At 47.0% G+C, this 14,948-nt stretch overlaps 1 non-coding gene across 1 annotated transcript; it reads left to right on the top strand.

Annotated features, from left to right (window-relative positions):
* Window positions 1-14,617: 14,617 nt before the first annotated feature.
* LOC115895941 lies at window positions 14,618-14,724 on the top strand. The gene has a single exon (XR_004055991.1). It is a non-coding gene; the product is annotated as a U6 spliceosomal RNA (small nuclear RNA).
* The last annotated feature ends 224 nt before the right edge of the window (window positions 14,725-14,948 follow it).

Raw genomic sequence — 14,948 nt, 5'->3', positions numbered from 1 at the left:
TTCTTTCTTCAGAGGTTGCAGTGAGTCCAGATTGTGCCATTGCACAATACCCTGGGCCACAGGGTATTGTTTTGACTCTGTCAAAACAAACAAATAAAAGCGACCCCTTAAAATGTACCCACCGCAAAATGAGCCGTGAGTCGTGACTCCTCTGAAATGCAACTGGGGAAGGGAGACTGAATCACAGCCGTGAAAATGTGGTCACAAAGGACAAAGAGTCAGGGTAAGAGTTTGCCAGGTGGCTCCAGTCATGTGCTGCGTCAGAGCGGTCGCCGGGGCAGGCTGACACACGTCCTCCCACGGGCTAGGCAGGGGTGGGAGCCAGCCCCACAATGGAGGCTGCTGTCTCCATTTGATATCGCTTTGATGATAGGATCCTCCAAGGATGTGGGGTTTCCTTTGTTCTGTCTTTATGTTCAATAAGTAACTTTCCATCTTAATTTGCATTTCCAAGTGAGTTTTCCCACAGGGGAGAGGCTGTGATGACTGGTTGAAACAAGTCGTGTGGTTTTACACGGTTATACACGTCTTCCAGGGAGATGAGTGCATTTGCACTGGACACTGTCTACACTCAGTCTTGAGAGAGTGTGAATCTGGGGAGACTGCGTCTATACGAAACCATCGCAGGCTTGGAATGAGAGGCCCGGGCTCCATCCTGAGTCTCCCTGCTCACTAATGTGTGATCTTGACCTTGCTGCTTAGCACTTCCTTCTGTGTCAAATAGAACTGATTGAGTTTTGCAGAGCTTGGGTGAAAAGTGAGAAACTTTAGGCAAAGCACTTGAGATCATGCAATGCAGTAGACACGGGGGAAATGGTGCTACTAATAAATGCCACCAAAGAAAAGGCCTCACTCTAAAAATAAATACATAAAATAAAATAAACGGCACAAGTGTTCCCCTGAGTGAACTGAGGGTGCAAGCCGCCCCTGGCACTGGAGTGACCCCAGACCTATGTAGTGACCTCTGAGCCCCTCAAGAACCAGCCTGCCAGCTCCCTGCTGAGTTTATTCAGGTTTGGGGCATCAGATAAAGCTGTGAAGACAGGAGCCCCGATCTAGACCCGGTTCTCCCATGAGCGGGCTCAGTGACTGAAGAAGTGAGATAACCTCCCCGGGCCCCAAGAGTCCCTGTCTATTATGTGACAGGGACTTGGACTAGATTAAATTTTTTTCTTTTTCTTTTTTTTTGAGACAGGACCTGGCTCTGTCACCCCGGCTGGAGTGCAACGGCATGATAGCAGTTTCGAACTCCTGGACTCAAACGGTCCTTCCATCTCGGTCTCCCAAAGCACTGGGATTACAGGCGTGAGCCAATGCGCCCAGCCCTGTTTCATGATTTTAGTCAACTTGGCCTCCAGAGAGACAAAGAGAAAAGAATCACAAATCACAAAAGACAAAAGATGGGAGTAGCGGCAGAGGAAAAGGTACCAAGTCAAAGATAATAGAATGACTGGTTCCATTTCCTATATGCCCTTTCTCCTCTCCGAATCCTGTTTTCCTGGATGCTGACTGACGACACCTGTGACTATTCCCCAGCCATCAGTGGGGTCAGCTTCAGAGCAGGTGCCCTTGGTGTGGAAGGAAAGGGCCTCTGTGAGGACGGGCAGTGAGTCTTTGCCCAGGGCAGGGCTGCGCCTGGCTGGGAGTGCCTCTGAAGTCAGACATAGGAAACTCCTTTCAAGTTGTCTGCTGAAGAATTTGAAAATACTTTCCCTGAATGAAAGACGGGTCCCTTAAAATAAAACATTTTCTGGCATTTAATGAAAATTTTATAACTGAAGTGTTGTATCAGAAGCAAGATGTAAATGGTATAACATCCTACGGGAAAGATTGAATTCAGTTTCCCTCCTTCACAAAACCCAGGGAAGAGAGTACAATGGTGATGGCTCAGATGGATGAGATACTTTGGGAGGCCAAGATGGGTGGATCACTTGAGGTCAGGAGTTTGAGATCAGCCTGGCCAACATAGTGAAACCCTGTCTCTACTAAAAATACAAAAATTAGCCACATGTGGTGGCGGGTGCCTGCAATCTCAGCTGTTCAGGAGGCCGAGGCAGGAGAATCACTTTAATCTGGGTGGAGTGGGTTGCAGTTAGCCGAGATTACGCCACTGCACTCCAACCTGGGTGACACAGCAAGCAAGACTCTGTCTCAAAAAAAAAAAAAAAAAGAAAAAAAGAAAAGAAAAAAAAAAGTCTGGATGTGGTGGCTCACACCTGTAATCTCAGTGCTTTGGGAGGCTGAGGTGGGCAGATCACCTGAGGTCAGGAGTTCAAGACCAGCCTGGCCAACATGGTAAAACCCTGTCTCCACTAAAAATACAAAAATTAGCCGAGCATAGTGGTGGGCACCTGTAATCCCAGCTACTTGGAAGGCTGAGGCAGGAGAATCGCTTGAACCTGGGAGGCGGAGGCTGCAGCGAGCTGACATCATACCACTGCACTCTTGCCTGGGCGACAGAGCAAGAATCTGTCAAAAAAAAAAAAAAAAAAAAGTCCCCAGTGGCCATGATGGGGCTACATCCAAGACTCAATTCTTAGTCCTCCTCTTCCTTGACCTCTCTGGGGCTCTTGGCATAGTTGATCACTCCCTCTTCCCTACATAATTATCTTTATTTGGCTGCAGGGACACTGCATACTCTTAGGTGTCTTCCTATGTCCCCGGCTGCTCCTTTTATGTCTCTTGTCCTGTCCTCCTCACCCCAAACTCTGCCTGTCGGGGCGCCCTGGGTCCTCTCCACTTCTGGTTATCTAATCTAGTATCCTGGCCACCAATGGGCTGATGCCTCCCAATTTCATACCTCTAGCTAAGACCTATTCCTTTAATTCCAAACTTTATGACCAACTGGCTTGATGAACAGATACCTTAAGCCTGACATGCCCGACATGGACCTTTTGCTCTTTCTTTCAAAACGTGCTTCTCACCTGACTTCTCGTTGCAGTAAATGGCAAGTCCATCCTTTCAGTTGCTGCTATGGACTAAATGATGTCTCCCATCCCAAATTTATATGTTGAATCCCTGACCCCTCCTTTGACCATATTGGAGATAGGGCCTGTAGGGAGGTGATTAAGGTTAAAAAAAAGTCATAAGGCTAGAGCTCTGATCCAATAGAACTGGTGTCTTCATAAAAAAAAGAAGAGACACCAGAGCTCTCCCTCCACCATGTGAGGACACAGGGGAGAAGGTGACTGTCTGCAAACCAGGAAGAGAGTCCTCACCAGAAACAGACTATTCTGGCACCTTGTCTTGGACTTCCCAGCCTCTAGAACTGTGAGAAATAAATCTGTGTTTTTTAAACCATCCAGTCAACATATTTTGTTATGGCAGCCTGAGTTCACTAAAATAGTTGCTGTAAATAAAAAAGTAACTGAAGCAGATCTCAATCAACTGGAGGTTTGTTTTGCCAAGGTTGAGGATACGCCTGAGAAAAAAACACAAATCACAGGAGCATCTGTGATCCTTGCTTTTTCCAAAGAGGTTTTAAGCACTTCAATATTTAAATGGGAAGGAGTGAGCAGGAGGAAAGGAGGAAAGGAAAAAAAGTGGGCCAGATGTGGTAGCTCATGCCTCACATGCCAGCACCTGAGGAGGCTAAAGCAGGTGAATTGCTTGAGCCCAGGAATTTGAGACCAGCCTGGGCAGCATAGCAACACTCGTTTCTATAAAAAAAAATTAAAAATTAGCCGGACATTGGTGGCCTGTGCCTGTGGTCTCAGCTATGTGGGAGGCAGAGGCAGGAGGATGGCTTGAGTCCAGGAGTTTGAGGTTACAGTGAGCTATGATTGAGCCACTGCACTCCAGACCCAGCCTGGGTGACATAATGAGACTTTGTTTTTAAAAAGAAAAAAGAGGCCAGATGCGGTGGCTCACTCCTGTAATTCTAGCACTTTGGGAGGCCAAGGCAGGTGGATCACCTGAGGTCAGGAGTTCGAGACCAGCCTGGTCTCGAAACCCCATCTCTACTAAAAGTACAAAAATTGGCCGGGCGTGGTTGTGGGCACCTGTTATCCCAACTACTCAGGAGGATGAGGCAGGAGAATCACTTGAACCCTGGAGGCGGAGGTTGCAGTGAGCCTAGATGGTGCCACTGCACTCCAGCCTGGGAGACAAGAGCAAGATTCCATCTTAAAAAAAAAAAAAAAGAGGGAAAAACATGGACAGAGGATAGGCAACGAGGCAAGTAGTCAGTTACATTCTTGTGAAGCTTTGATTAGCGCTCAGTGAATCCACATTTTACACGTGAAAAGAGGGAGCAGAGGAAATGGCAATTATGCATTCATCTCTTGCTCAGTAATTCTACACTTTGCATAAGATAAAGTAAGCATGTAAAATTACAGCTTACTATTGCTATCTGTTTAGGGACAAAAGGAAGGCAGTTTTTGCATAACTCACTTCCCAAGCTTAACTTTGCCTTTGACATAGCCAGTTCAGGGTCCCGAGATCCTGTTCTTTTCTTTTTTTCCACATTGTCAGGGCCCAAAATGTAGGATCATCCTTGAATCTTCTTTTTCTTTCACATCTTACGTTCAAATCCTGTCAAGTCTACGTTCATTCGGATTTTTTCTACTACTTATCACCAACATGATTCGGGCTGCTGTGGTCTTTCTTGGATTACAGCAAACACCTCCTAGCACAACTTCCAGCTTTGGATTCTATGCTCTCAAGCCCACTCTATTATCAATAACAGCAGCAGAGCAGAGCAGTGCTTTTTAAATTTAAATTTTATTTTATTTTTGACACAGAGTCTCGCTCCGTCACCCAGGTTGGAGTGCAGTGGCGCGATCTTGGTGCTCACTGCAACCTCAGCCTCCCGGGTTCAAGCAATTCTCTTGTCTCAGCCTCCTGAGTAGCTGGGACTATAGGCGCGTGCCACCACGCCCGGCTAATTTTTTGTATTTTTAGTAGAGACGGGGTTTCACTGTGTTAGCCAGGATGGCCTCAATCCCCTGACCTCGTGATCTGTCTGCCTCGGGCTCCCAAAGTGCTGGGATTACAGGTGTGAGCCACTGCGCTCGGCCAGCTTTTCTTTTCTTTTCTTTTTTGTTGTTGTTAAGACAGGGTCTTGCTCTGTTGCTGAGGCTAGCATGCAATAACATGATCCCGGCTCACTGCAGCCTCAATCTCCTGGGCTCAAGTGATCCTCCCACCCCAGCCTCCTGAGTAGCTGGGACTACAGGTGCACAACACTACACCCAGTTAACTTTTTAAATTTCTATGTTTGTAGAGGTAGTGTCTCCCTATGTTGCCCAGGCTGATCTCAAACTCTTGGGTTCAAGCGATCTCCCTGCCTCAGCCTCCCAAAGTGTTGGGAATTGTAGGTATAAGCCACTGAGCATGGCCCAGAAACAGTGCTTTTGATGCGAAAATAGATGGTGTGTCAACCATGGCCGTGGTGGCTCGGACCTGTAATCCAACACTTTGGGGGGCCAAGGCAGGCAGATCAACTGAGGAGTCGGGAGTTCAAGACCAGCCTGACCAACAAGGAGAAATATATGTATTGCTAAAAATGCAAAATTAGCGGGGCATGTTGGTGCATGCCTGTAATCCCAGCTACTTGGGAGGCTGAGGCAGGGAGAATCGCTTGAACCCAGGAAGCGGAGGTTGTGGTGAGCCGAGATGGCACCATTGCAATGCAGCCTGGGCACTAAGAGTGAAACTCCATCCCCCCGCAAAAAAAAAAAAAATAGATGGGTGCGTCACTTCCAGGTTAGAACATTCCATCTTACCCAATAAAAGTCATCCTCTTTGGGAAATGGCCTACAGGGACTGGTAAGATTTGTCTGTGCTCCCCTCCCACAGCATGATCCTACTTTCCCACCACCTCCGCTTCCCAACCACCTCCAAGTCCACCTCCCTCACTCCACTTCTGTCACACGGGCCTTCCAGCTGTTTTCACACCCAGATTTGCACGTAGCTGTGTCCCTCCCATCTGGGCTCAAATGTTGTCCTCAGCAAAACCTTCTTTGACTACTCCTACTTGGAATTGCAGCCCTCCATCCTACCCTACCATCTCCCACCCCCGCCATCTCTCTCTCTCTCACACACACGCACACACGCACACACGCACACACGCACACACGCACACACGCATGCACCCACAGGCTTCCTCTCCTTTCTCTGTCTTGTTCTTTCCCATAGCACTGATGCCATCTAATATTTTGGTTTGCTTGCTTGTTTATTTCCTATCTGTCTTCTGCCACTCAAAGGTGAAAGCCTTGGTTCAAGGAGGGCAGGGATTGTTCTCTCTCTTTCTCTCTCCCCTCTCTCTGTTTTTTTTTTTTGTGTTTTGTTTGTTTTTTCAGTCTTGCTCTGTCGCCCAGGCCGGAGTGCAGTGGCACCATCCTAGCTGACTGCAGCTTCAACCTTCTGGGCTCAAGTTATCCTCCTGCCTCAGCCTCACAAGTAGCTGGGACTACAGACACAATCCACCACACCAGGCTACTTTTAAATTTTTTTGTAGAGATGGGGTTTCGCTGCGTGGCCCAGGCTGGACTCAAACTCCTGGACTCAAGCAATCTGCCCACCTTGGCCTCTCAAAGTGCTGGGATCCCAGGCGTGAGCCACCACCCCAGCTTCTGTGTAAATATGTGTTGAATGAATGGATAACATTCATTTCTTTAGATTTTATTCAGAAAGCACAATATTTTGAAATGAAGCATTTTTTAAAATATTGGTTTACCATTACTGCCTTTATTATTTGTTTTTTCCTTTTCTTTTTTTGGTAGAGACAGAGTCTCATTGTTGCCCAGGCTGATTTTGGACTCCTGACCCCAATCCCTCCCAAAGCATTGGGATTACAGGTGTGAACATCCACCCTGGCCCACATAACTGTCTTTAAATAACGACTTTTACCTTTTTTTTTTTTTTTTTTTTTGAGATGGAGTCTCACTCTCAGCCAGGCTGGAGTGCAGTGGTGTGATCTCAGCTCACTGCAACCTCTGCCTCCCAGGTTCAAGCGATTCTCTTGCCTCAGCCTTCCAAGTAGCTGGAATTACAGGCGTGTGCCACCACGCCTGGCTAATTTTTGTTATTATTAGTAAAGATTGGGTTTCATCATGTTGGCCAGGCTGTTCTCGAGCTCCTGACCTCAGGTGATCCACCCGCCTCGGCCTTCCAAATTGCTAGGATTACAGGTGTGAGCCACCCGCACCCGGCCAAGACTTTCATGCTTTTCTTTTTGAGATGGACTCTTGCTCTATCGCCCAGGCTGGAGTGCAGTGGTGTGATCTTGGCTCACTGCAACCTCTGCCTCCCAGGTTCAAGCAATTCTTCTGCCTCAGCCTCCCAAGTAGCTGGGACTACAAATGCACGCCACCGCGCCCGGCTAATTTTTGTATTTTTAGTAAAAACAGGGTTTCACCGTATTGGCCAGGCTGGTCTCAAACTCCTGACCTTGTGATTCACTCACCTTGGCCTCCCAAAGTGCTAGGATTACAGGTGTGAGCCACCGTGCCTGGCCAACTTTTACTCTAAAAAGTATCATCTCTCTTTTAATTTGCCCCACAGCTGGCTGAATCGAGGCAGTTTGAACCACATGGTCACCCCATAGCAGCATGCTATTTATTGTAGGCAAAATCCTACAAGGAAAAGAAACTTCTTGAATGCTGTGTTTATAAACCTTAAGGAAAAACAACATTATAGTAGTATTTTAAAAAGTAAAGGTTGGGCTTGTTAAAGGATGCTTTTTAAAACAAATTAGTTGGAACCCTTGGGTTTATTTGGAAAGAAGTAAACCTGTTCCCTTCCACCTGCTAACTAAAAAGGTTTCTATGGGCCAGGCATGGGGGCTCATGCTTGTAATCCCAGCACTTTGGGAGGCCAAAGTGGGAGGACATCTTGAGGCCAGGAGTTCAAGACCTGCCTGGGCAACATAGCAAGACCCTGTTGCTACAAAATAAAATCTAAGAATTAAAAAAAAAAAAAAAAAAAAACGGCTTCTGTGGGAACATGGGAAGTTTCTATTCATTTGGGATTGAATATCCCTTGGAGAAAAAGTCTATGGTATTCTGACAGTCTAGGTGGTCTTCTTGGGACTCACCTGTAGAAAAAGGAAACAACCCAGAAAAGCAGCGGTCCCATGCATCCGCAGTGCCCGGGATGGCCTGCTGAGAGCACGTTCCCAGGACGCCTGTAGAAAGCATTCCGGTTCCAAGCCTGCTTCATCTTCCCGCCAACTGCACCCTGACCCCCAGAAGGAAGCCTGACAGCTCTCTGGCTGCAGCCAAGGACTGTTATTAGAACACCATGTTCTAACATCCCCTGCGGAGACCGTGGACAGCATTTGCTTCAAAATCCTCTCCCCCAGGAAAAGCCTTCTGCAGAACACATCTAAAATTCTAGAAGACCACAGAAAATACTCTTTCTGACAAAGAGGATGGAAGAGCCAGGGGACTGCCTGACCTTTGCCGAGGAGTGTCCTCCTTGACTGGCCCAGTCTGTGCCTGCCATGCATCTACTTGCTCCAGCCCAGAAGTTAACCCCAGCTTCTTCCTTTTTTTTTCTTTTTTTTTGAGACAGAGTCTTGTTCTGTCTCCCAGGCTGGAGTACAGTGGCACAATCTCGGCTCACTGCAACCTCCATTTCCCGGGTTCAAGCGATTCTTGTGCCTCAGCCTCCGAGTAGCTGGGATTACAGGCACCTGCCACCATGCCCGGCTAATTTTTGTTTTTAGTAAAGACGGGGTTTCACCATCTTGGCCAGGCTGGCCTCAAACTCCTGGCTTCAGATGATCTGCCTGCCTTGGCCTCCCAAAGTGCTGGGATTACAGGCATGAGCCACCGCGCCTAGCTGGCTTTTTCCTTTAAGGCCAGAACTTACAATGTGCTTCTGTGACAAATCCACGCTGCCTCCGAGGCTTCGACTTGGTGGAAAGATGGTTCTGGAGAGGCCAGTCTTTGGGCTCAGGTCCTGTCAGTCCTTGACTGTGAGGTCTGATGGACTCCAGCTCACCCTGTCAAATGTGCTTCTCTTGATGAATGTCTCTGCTCATTTCTGAACACGTTCTCAAACAGACTGCTAAGTAACGGGTGTGACTTCAACCTTCAGTGGCAGCAAAGGAATAAGAGCAGAATATAATGGATGTTTATAGAGCACCTTGAATACAGTCCCCAGACTCCAAAGGTTGCCTTCTGTTTAATGCTATATGACTGTGGGTAGGTGTAAATGAATTGCTTAATATATTTTAGTATATTGCTTAATTTTGTCAAAATTGTGACAGAATTGCTACATGCACCTGCTTTTAAAAATCCAAACAGCTTGGCTGGACGTAGTGGCTCATGCCTGTAATCCCAGCACTTTGGGAGGCCGAGGCGGACGGATCAAGAGGTCAGGAGTTCAAGACCAGCTTGGCCAAGGTGGTGAAACCCCCCTCCCTACTAAAAATGCAAAAATTAGCCAGGCGTGGTAGCATGCGCCTGTAATCCCAGCTACTCGGGAGGCTGAGGCAGAGAATTGGTTGAGCCCGAGAGACAGAGGTTGCAGTGAGCCAAGATCGTGCCACTGCACTCCAGCCTGGGCGGCAGAGCGAGACTCCGTCTAAAAAAAAAAAAAAGAAAGAAATATTCCAAACAGGCATGACAGGTGTGGTGGGTGGCTCATGCTTGTAGTCCCAGCACTTTGGGAGGTTGAGGTGGGACAATTGCTCGAGGCCAGGAATTCGAGACCAGGCTGGACAACATAGTGAGACTCCATCTCTGAAAAAAAAAAAAAAATTGGCTACACGTGATGGCACGTGGCTGTAGTCTTAGCTACATGGGAGCCTAAAGCAGGAGAATGGCTTGAACCCAGGAGTTCAAGGTTACAGTGAGCTATGATCACGCCACTGTACTCCAGCCTGGGGGATAGAGCAAGACCCTGTCTCTACTTTTTTTTTTGAGACGGAGTTTTGCTCTTGTTGCCCAGGCTGGAGTGCAATGACGTAATCTTGGCTCACTGCCACCTCCACCTCCCAGGTTCAAGCGATTCTCCTGCCTCAGCCTCCCAAAGTGTAGCTGGGATTACAGTCATGCACCATCACACCCAGCTGAGTTTTTTGGTATTTTTAGTAGAAATGGGGTTTCACCAAGTTGACCAGGCTGGTCTCAAACTTCCGACCTCAGCCCGCCTCAGCCTCCCAAAGTGCTGGGATTACAGGCATGAGCCACTGTACCCAGCCCTCTAATTTTATTATTATTATTTTGTAACTAAAAAGTAAACTTTAACGTCGAAAATGCAAACTTGGGGAAGACAGAAAAGATCACACACAAGGCTGTCACTTCACCCTTGGAAGGTTGCACAGCGGCCAGGCAGAGGCGCTCCTCACTTCCCAGACGGGGCGGCGGGACGGAGTTGCTCACTTCCCAGACGGTGGGCAGCTGGATTATTATTATTATTTTTAATCCAAATTGCACAGACAGTCTTCATGAAAAGCAACAGCTCCGGGCTCCACCTCTCTCTGCCTCCCTTACTCTCCCTGTCACCTTTCAGCAGGGTACTTTTAATTTTACATAGTCATAATTAACTTCCATTGTGTTCTTCTCTAGAAACACAATAAATCTGGTGTGTTCTATCTACAGACTTATTCCAAACATTTGAGACAAATAAGCAGTGTTTGTTATGCAAATGTCAAGGCTTTTTTAAGATCTTTTGGTTCTAACTCTCTGAAGGCTGTGTCCTTGGGAGATCACAAAACAAAACTCTGGCACAACCTGGCCGGTTATCTTCCAATCATGCCCTTTGGGGTGGCAGATCCCATCATGTAGACCCTCCATTCTGCACGTATATAAGTGGCTGGAGACCAGGCTTGTGAGGCACAACACAAAAGTTGTGCAATTACCCGGGAGGTAATTACTGACTGTGACTTGCTTGCTGCCTTGCAATAAAAATCAGGGAGAAGGACACCACAGCTCCACCACGTTCAGGTTGCCAGAAGGCCCTCAGGGATGTTAGGCTTTAGGACAGGAGAGCCAGCAGAGATGGGAATCCAGGCTGCAGTTCAGCTGTTCATGCCTGATGTCATTCTGCACCAGCAGCAAGAAAACTGAAAACATAAGAACGAGGCCAGGCACAGTGGCTCACGCCTATAATCCCAGCACTTTAGGAGGCAGAGGTGAGTGGATCACCTGAGGTCAGGAGTTCAAGACCAGCCTGGCCAACAGGGTGAAACCCTGTCTCTACTAAAATATAAGAAATTAGCAGGGCATAGTGGTGGGCACCTGTAATCCGAGCTGAGGAGGCTGAGGCAGGAGAATTGCTTGAATTAAAATTTTTTTTTTTTTTTGAGACAGAGTCTTGCTCTGTCGCCCAGGCTGGAGTACAGGAGCCCACTCTCGGCTCACTGCAAGCTACGCCTCCCGGGTTCTCGCCAGTCTCCTGCCTCAGCCTCCCGAGTAGCTGGGACTACAGGCACCCACCACCACGCCCAGCTAATTTTTTGTATTTTTAGTAGAGACGGGGTTTCACCGTGTTAGCCAGGATGTTCTTGATCTCCTGACCTCGTGATCCACCCGCCTTGGCCTCCCAAAGTGCTGGGATTACAGGCGTGAGACACTGTGCCCGGCCTGAAATTTTTTTTAATTTTTTAAAAAAGAAAGAAAGTGTGGTATACATACCACAGAATTTATTTTATTTTATTTTATTTTATTTTATTTTATTTTATTTTATTTTATTTTATTTTATTTTAAGACAGAGTATCACTCTTGTTGCCCAGGCTGGAGTATAATGGCACGATCTCAGCTCACTGCAACCTCCGCCTTCCAGTTCAAGCGATTCTCCTGCCTCAGCCTCCCGAGTAGCTGGGATTACAGGCATGCACCACCAAGCCTGGCTAATTTTTTGTATTTTTAGTGGAGCTAGGTTTCTCCATGTTGGTCAGGTTGGTCTTAAAATCCTGACCTCAGGTGATCTGCCCACCTGGGCCTCCCAAAGTGCTGGGATTACAGGCGTGAGCGACTGCACCCAGCTCATATCACAGAATACTACTCAGACATACAAAATAATGAAATCATGTCTTTTGTAGCAAGATGGATGGAACTGGAGGCCATTATTCAGTGAAATGTTCAGTGAAATGACTCAGAAACACAAAGTCAAATATTGCATGTTCTCATTAGTGGGAGCTGGACAATGGGTACCCACGAGTGGAATAATAAACATTGAAGACTGAGAAGAGCTGAGGGTTGAAATACTACGCATGGGTACAATGTTCGCTATTCAGGTGATGGGTTCACTAAAAGCGCAGACTTTACCACGGTGCAATATATGCATGTTAAGAAATCTGCACTCGTGCCGCCTAATATCTAACAAAAAATTATTTTCAGAAATAGTACTTTTTGCGGGGCATGGTGGCTCACACTTGTAATCCTAGCGCTCTGGGAGGCCAAGGCAGGTGGATCACCTGAGGTCAGGAGTTCGAGACCAGCCTGGCCAACATGATAAAACCCCATCTCAACTGAAAACTACAAAAATTAGCCGAGTGTGGTGGCATGCACCTGTAATCCCAGCTACTTGGGAGGGTGAGCCAGGAGAATCGCTGGAATCTGGAAGGCGGAGGTTGCAGTGGGTTGAGATCACACCATTACTCTCCAGCCTGGGTGACAGAGCGAAACTCCGTCTCAAAAAAACAAGAAAGAAAAGAAAAAAAGAAAATCATGCTGGGTACAATAGCTCATGCTTGAAATCCCAGCACTTCAGGGGACTGAGGCAGGAGGATTGCTCGAGCCTAGGAGTTTGAGACCAGCCTGGGTAACATAGGGAGACCTTGTCTTTACAAAACCAGGCATGGTGGTGTGCACCTATAGTTCCAGCTACTCGGTAGACTGAGTAGGGAGGATTGCTTGAGCCTGGGAAATCAAGGATGCAGTGAGCCGTGATCATACCACTGCACTCCAGCCTGGGTGACAGATTGAGACCCTATTCGAAAGAAAGAAATTCTTTCTGTGATTCTCCTAAATTCCTCCTTTCCTTCTTTCTTTTCTTTTCTGTTCTTTTCCTTTCTTTCTTTCTTTTCTTTTCTTTCTTTTCCTTTTCTTTTCCTTTCCTTTCCTTTTCTTTTCTTTTCTTTCTCTTCTTTCTTTTTCTCTCTTCTTTTGACAGAGTCTCACTCCCTCACCCAGGATGAAGTGCAGTGGCACAATCTTGGTTCACTGCAACCTCTGCCTCCCAAGTTCAAATGATTTTCCTGCCTCAGCCTCCTGAGTAGATGGGACTACAGGTGCGTGCCACCACGCTCGACTAATTTTTGTATTTCTAGTTGAGACACGATTTTGCCATGTTGGCCAGCTGGTCTCGAATTCCTGGCTTCAAGTGATCCGCCCACTTCAGCCTCCCAAAGTGCTGGGATTACAGGCGTGAGCCACCACGCTGGGCCAGGTTCCCATACTTTTGAGCTACTGTCCTTTTCTGTTCCAGGGCCCCATTAGGACACCCACGTTAGAGGAGTTGTCATGCCTCATTAGGCTCCTCTTGGCTGTGGTCGTTTCTCAGATTGTTTTTCATGACCTTGATGATTTAAAAAAAATGTATTGCTATGTTGTCCAGGCTGGTCTTGAACTCCTGGCCTTAAGTGATCATTCTGCCTCAGCCTCCCGAGTAGCTGGGATTACAGGGACAGGCCACTGGGCCTGGCTCCAACCTTCCTTCCCCCATGAGTGGAAGCTTCCTGAGGCCTCCCCAGAAGCAGATGCTGGCACCATGCTTTTGTACAACCTGCAGAACTGACAGCCAAATAAATCTGTTTTCTTTCCGTCGAAAGAATGAAAGAAAGGAAAAGAAAAGAAATCTCGTCTCTACCAAAAACAAAAAAAATAATTAGCCGGGCATGGTGGTGAGTGCCTGTAATCCCAGCTACTCAGGAGGCTGAGGCAGGGGAATCACTTGAAAGGCGGAGGTTGCAATGAGCCGAGATTGTGCCACTGCACTCCAGCCTGAGTGACAGAGTGAGACCTGGTAAAAAATAAAAATAAAAAAATAAAAAATAGCCGGGCGTGGTGGCTCAAGCCTGTAATCCCAGAACTTTGGGAGGCCGATACGGGCGGATCACGAGGTCAGGAGATCGAGACCATCCTGGCTAACACGGTGAAACCCCCGTCTCTACTAAAAAATACAAAAAACTAGCCGGGCGAGGTGGCGGGCTCCTGTAGTCCCAGCTACTCAGGAGGCTGAGGCAGGAGAATGGCGTAAAACCCGGGAGGCGGAGCTTGCAGTGAGCTGAGATCCGGCCACTGCACTCCAGCCTGGGTGGCAGAGCGAGACTCCGTCTCAAAAAAAAATAAAAATAAAAATAAAATAAAAAAATAAAAAATAAAGTTGGAAGTCTCACACTTCCTAATTCTAAAATTTATTACAAAAACAAACCCACAGTGATCAAAACAGTATAGTCCAGCCCGGGCAAAACCCCATCTACAAAGATACAAAAATTAGCCAGGCATGGTGGTGCACACCTGTAGTTTCAGCTACTCAGGAGGCTGAGGTGGAAGGATTATTTGAACCCAGGAGGTTGAGGCTGCAGTGAGCCAAGATTGTGCCACTGTATTCCAGCCTGGGCAACAGAGTGAGACGTTATTTCAAAAAACACAAACAAACTGTGTAGTATTGGCATACAGATAGACATATAGAATAATGGAATGGAAAAGAAAGCCCAGAAGTGCCCATTTTGGCAGCACACGTACTAAAATTGGAAAGATACAGAGAAGATTAGCATGGCCCCTGTGCAAGGATGACAATCAAAAGTGAGAAATTATTTTAAAAAATAAAAGAATACAGGGTCCAGAAATAAACTCTCATACATATAGTCCAATAGTTTTTAAATTAGGGTCCCCAGACTAGTCAGTGGAGAAAGGAGTTTTTTCAACAAATGATTTTAGGAAAACTGGATATCTACATGCAAATGAATGAACCTGGACCCTTACCACTATACACAAAAATCAACTCTAAATGAATCCAAGACCTAATGTAAGACCTAAAATGATAAAACT

The sequence above is a fragment of the Rhinopithecus roxellana genome, unplaced genomic scaffold (assembly GCF_007565055.1).
Source record: "Rhinopithecus roxellana isolate Shanxi Qingling unplaced genomic scaffold, ASM756505v1 contig3962, whole genome shotgun sequence".
NCBI classification, from domain to species: Eukaryota; Metazoa; Chordata; class Mammalia; order Primates; family Cercopithecidae; genus Rhinopithecus; species Rhinopithecus roxellana.
The sequence above is the reverse complement of the archived record's forward strand: the minus strand, read 5'-3'. Positions and strand labels throughout refer to the sequence as shown.